Raw genomic sequence first — 5,316 nt, forward strand, 5'->3', positions numbered from 1 at the left:
GTCAGCCTCGGCGTCGACCTTTTCTTTTGAACTGAACACACGAGAAGGCCAGAGAGCAGTCTTATCATGGGAGACGGACTGGACATTCTGTGGGCAGTGGAGGAAGGCGTTATATAGTGGTTTATTTCTTCACTGTATTATCGGATTCGAATATCATTCTCGTTTTGTTGAATTCCTTTCACTTTTACTTTTACTCTCTCTCTCTCTCTCTAGTTATCTCTCTCTCTCTCTAGTTCTCGCTCTCTCTCTCTAGTTCTCTCTCTCTCTCTCTCTCTCTCTCTCTCTCTCTCTCTCTCTCTCTCTCTCTCTCTCTCTCTCTGAGGAACAAGGGTTTCCTTTCCGCGTCTCCACTGCTAGGGACCCGCGACCAGCGCTCGAAACCTACAGCACAGTTGACCCAGCACACTTGACCGGGGCCCACGGCCCTGACCACACCTCTCCTTGGGGGCGCTCCCCCACGCGCGCCCCGCTCGGCGCCCCTCTTGGGCTTCCTTGCCCACAACAACCCGCGCCACGCTACCTTCCAGCCACCTCCTATCAATAAACAGCTGAACCAGAATAGTGTCTCCATAACCCACCAAATCAGGGCAACACAAAACCCCTGACAACTGGTGGCAAGCGGCGGATGACACGAACAACAAGCCTCCGAAAAACTGTAAGTACACCATTGGCAATTTCCTTTTCTTTCCCCTTTCTTCGCCTATGTGTGCATGCCGTTTTTTCACAAAGTGCAGTGATTTTTTTTTCAAATATCTGAACAAGTGTCCGTGCAGTGCATTTTCTTTCCGTCTTTCTGTTATCTACCATGTCATGGTAGATCATCGTTTTTTTTAAAGGGAATCCATCCTCATTTTTATCACTTGCGAGAGTGCATTCTCTTTCTTTGGCGTGTTTTTTCTAACTCTCATGCTAGCCTAGTTAGCATAAATCGTTAGTAATGCTTAAATTTTCATTTATGTGGGCGAACTAGGCCGTGCATTTTTCTTTAAATTAACCATACTAAGCCACGTGGCTAGAGTTACAAGTATTGCCATATATTTGGTATATTTTCTTATTCTTATTATCTTCCAGTGTATAAACCGACGCTATATCGACGTTAATTTCGCATATTTCTAAGTGCATTTATTTAGGCTCGGTTTAAATATGCATTTGTGGGATATTTTGGAATATTTAAATAATTTAGTTAAATTATGAACAAACTTTTTCTCTTTCCCGACGCTTCCCACCTATACCCGTTCCTTACACTCCCGCTATTACTATCACTACCATCCTAAACCCCCTCCCTCTCTCTTAACCCCCACCCGTTAATCCCCCCTTCCTCTCTACCTATTTTCAATATTTCTAGTCCGCTAGTGTTAAATTATTTTTTGCAGTGATAACGTTTTATATTTTTTCTTTTCGTATCTATATTTATACAAAAACAGTGTGCCCTGCTCATTTGTATGTTTATATGAATAACTCTAGTATTTTTTATGTATAAAGTGTTATATTTGTTTTATAGTGCGAATGACCTCACTCATGGTTGTTCAGGTGTAATCAAGTCAGGTCCTATAACATTGTGAGTTTATCATTATCCCGTTATCACCGTATTTACGACAGAGTGATGAATTTACTTCCGGTTTGCATGAATATATCGGGAACTATAATAATACTAGCATAATTCAACGAATTGTTTTTACGTCATTATTATAGTATATTTGTGCATATTCCGAAGTATATTTCGATAATTATTCGCCTTCTTTATAGATATATTTTTTCTTTAATTATTCATGTTCATTTATTGGTAATTTGATTATTTAATTTCTAGATTATCGTGTACTTGTTTTTTCACAATATTTAATTTTACATATACTAGCCCTTGCTATTTTTAACGTATGTCCGCATAACGACCTCATTTGACCTTACTCAGGTAGAAGGTACTTATAGCCGTCTGACTCTGCTCGACCCAAAATACATTCAAGCTATTTGTATTTATATCTTAATTAGTGATCTCCGTGTTAGAGATTAATTATATTAAACAGCTACTACGATTTCATATTGTTCGCGATTTTCGATTATCTTGATCACGAACCTCACCTCATCATTATTACATGGTCCTTGGTGACGACCCACAGCTGGGTATGGACATGTAATTAGGTTTAGGTAATTAATGTTAAGTTGTTCTTGTGCCACGCAGCACACCTATCGCCCAGGCGATCTCAGCGCCACGCGCCTTCTTATACGACTATACGTGAGAGATTATCGCTGGTATTTCCCAACAAGACGGGATGCCCAATTTGCGTTCTGCGTATGAGTTCGTTCGATGATATCCCTTCTACGGTTGGGCCCATCATCACTATTCCTCAGGGAATATATCTTAAGTTTAAGTACCATTTACAACCACGAGGGTTGTCTTTCGGGTCAGTTGTCTCAGGGAAGCTGACCCAAACCAGTCACCGTTTCATTCATTTTACGTACTAATTAAAGTACCATTTTTATGATTTCGCATAGTAGTTGATTAATATTGAAATTAACGTAAGTTTTTTGTTATTAGTGTGAATGTTTTTTTTGTGCAGTCAGATCGGTGACTATTTTCATTAAGCGCAATCCACATTGCCACCCCAGCCTACATAACACAACCTCATCCCCCATCCTCACCCATACCTCTTTTAAACCCCACCCCATCCTATCTTTAGCCTCTCACCCACCCACTCCTCCTCCCCTTCGCTTATTTCTTGCAACTTCCACGCCATCCTATTCCTTTTTTACTCACTCTCGCCTTACTTACTAATGACTAACAAAATCTATCAGCATTCTATTTTCTACTCGTGTGCTATACTCTGACTCACTCATTTCATAACTCCCACCCATTAACTCAATTCGTCTACGCACTCACGCAGCCACATGCGCACATCATCCCGCAAAAAACATTAATTGTACAAGAATTACTTGCGTACTGTCTCCGGAAGATAACCGACTTGCGCCAACCGTGTATTCTTATCTTGCATTACGTTTTTCCGTGCAAATGTTGTCTTGAGAAAGTATATTTTGATGTAATGAGTCGCTCCCGAAGTATGAGGACTGCATTACCTGTTTTCATTATTGCTTTGCCTCAAATTGCTCTTGGTGACGTGTGATAGACAACTTCAATGAAATGAAATACAACCACTATTAGTCAGACGTATAGCGTATGCATTATTGCACTGCACACTTCTGAACTCTGCATTGTTGCATTTTTTCTTTTTTCCAAGGAAGTTCGTCGTTCAAGACAAGTCCTTGCGGACTGCGACACCTTTTGCTTCCTTTGTAGTTCTGCACAATGCTTATCTCTCGTAGATTTTCATCTCCTGCTATCTGAGACAATTGCAACTCAAGCAAGTCCTTGCGGACTATTGCAATTGTCTCCCTAAGCATGTTCCTCTGTCTATCCTTGGACAGTGAATTATTGAAAAAAATAAATAAAAATTGAAAAATCATGGAAATAACTGACAACACTCCTTGCAATGTGATATATTTTGATTATATCTTACGGCCCCTGCTATAATACACCCCCCCCCCCCTGTTTGCCCCCCTGTCTCTGCCTCTGGTGTGCTTTTTTTTCAGAGAAAGCCAGTCCATCCCGTCGTGGGCGACGGTTAGTAGCGTATGCCGAGCGATCTGAGGAACAAGGGTTTCCTTTCCGTCTCCACTGCTAGGGACCCGCGACCAGCGCTCGAAACCTACAGCACAGTTGACCCAGCACACTTGACCGGGGCCCACGGCCCTGACCACACCTCTCCTTGGGGGCGCTCCCCCACGCGCGCCCCGCTCGGCGCCCCTCTTGGGCTTCCTTGCCCACAACAACCCGCGCCACGCTACCTTCCAGCCACCTCCTATCAATAAACAGCTGAACCAGAATAGTGTCTCCATAACCCACCAAATCAGGGCAACACAAAACCCCTGACACTCTCTCTCTCTCTCTCTCTCTCTCTCTCTCTCTCTCTTCTCTCTCTCTCTCTCTCTCTCTCTCTCTCTCTCTCTCTCTCTCTCTCTCTCTCTCTCTCTCTCTCTCCTGGCGGGGATTTTCATACTGGCCGTTTAGTTCATCCATGATCAAGCAATTTATGTTTCGGATAATCAGATCCAATAATGGATATTCAAGGATGAGAAAGTAGATAGATTATATATATATATATATATATATATATATATATATATATATATATATATATATATATATCCACTCGGGATCGAACCGAGGACCTTGCGCGTGTGAAGGGCACGTACACGCACTACAGGAAAGTTATTATATTAAGCGTTCATTGTTCAATATTTTGATTTAGGTGCTGGTTAATACGAGAGAAAAAGAGAGATAAAAGGGGGGAGGATGACAGATACCGAAAATAAGTGAGATAGAGAGATATATGAGGATTACCGAAAGAGAAAAAGAAAGTAGGAGAGAGAATGGTAGAAGCGTAGAAATGAAAGAGATTATAATGCCAGATGTTTTCGCTCGGGATCGAACCGAACATGATTGCTTATATATATTTATATCTATATCTTATATATATATATATATATATATATATATATTTATATCTTATATCTATGTTAAAATGACGGATAAGAACTATGTTCCTCCTAGCCGCATGTGCAAAACCTCGACTTAAGAGAGGAAATCATTCAAAACACCTTTTTTCCAAGGATGATTAACGAACACCGGAAGTCAGTTGAGACCGAAATAAAACTCATATTACAGAAGAAGGGAATTATTTTTTAATAATAGCGGTTCTCCTGCAGTGCAATGCGGTTCTTCTTTCCCTATTAATGCCACCGCAGTTTATGCCTGTGTGTTCGTTTTAATGCTCCGAGGCAGAGAAAGCTGTCCTGTTAACAAAAGAGGAATATTAGGCTTTTGACTTTCCTCATTAATGCGACACATTTTCAATTGAAAGCTAACAAAGTTAATCCTTTTCCGTCAGGTCTTGCAATAATAAATAGTAATGATAATAATAATAATAATAATAATAATAATGATAATAATAATAATAATAATAATAATAATGATAATAATAATAATAATAATAATAATAATAATAAATAAATAAATAAACACATAAAAGATAGAAAATACTCTTGATTTTTATCATTATCATCAATATTGTATTCCTTCTTACTATTGTTATTGTCATTTTCATTATTATTATTATCATTCTGATAATTAGTATCATTGTTATCATTACTATTGTTATCAGTATTATCATTACTATTATGATCATTATTTTTTTTTTTTTTATCCATATGAGCATTACTGATTTTTGTCAGCATTATCATTATCAGTATTATTGCTGTTGTTAT

General features: G+C 39.3%; 1 long non-coding RNA gene across 1 annotated transcript; it reads left to right on the forward strand.

Annotated features, from left to right (window-relative positions):
* The first annotated feature begins 268 nt into the window (after window positions 1–268).
* LOC138866914 (uncharacterized) lies at window positions 269–3,876 on the forward strand. The gene is made up of 2 exons (XR_011399682.1): window positions 269–655; window positions 3,583–3,876. It is a non-coding gene; the product is annotated as an uncharacterized lncRNA (long non-coding RNA).
* Window positions 3,877–5,316: the final 1,440 nt, after the last annotated feature.

The sequence above is a fragment of the Penaeus vannamei genome, chromosome 3 (genome assembly GCF_042767895.1).
Source record: "Penaeus vannamei isolate JL-2024 chromosome 3, ASM4276789v1, whole genome shotgun sequence".
In the NCBI taxonomy this organism is placed as follows: Eukaryota; Metazoa; Arthropoda; class Malacostraca; order Decapoda; family Penaeidae; genus Penaeus; species Penaeus vannamei.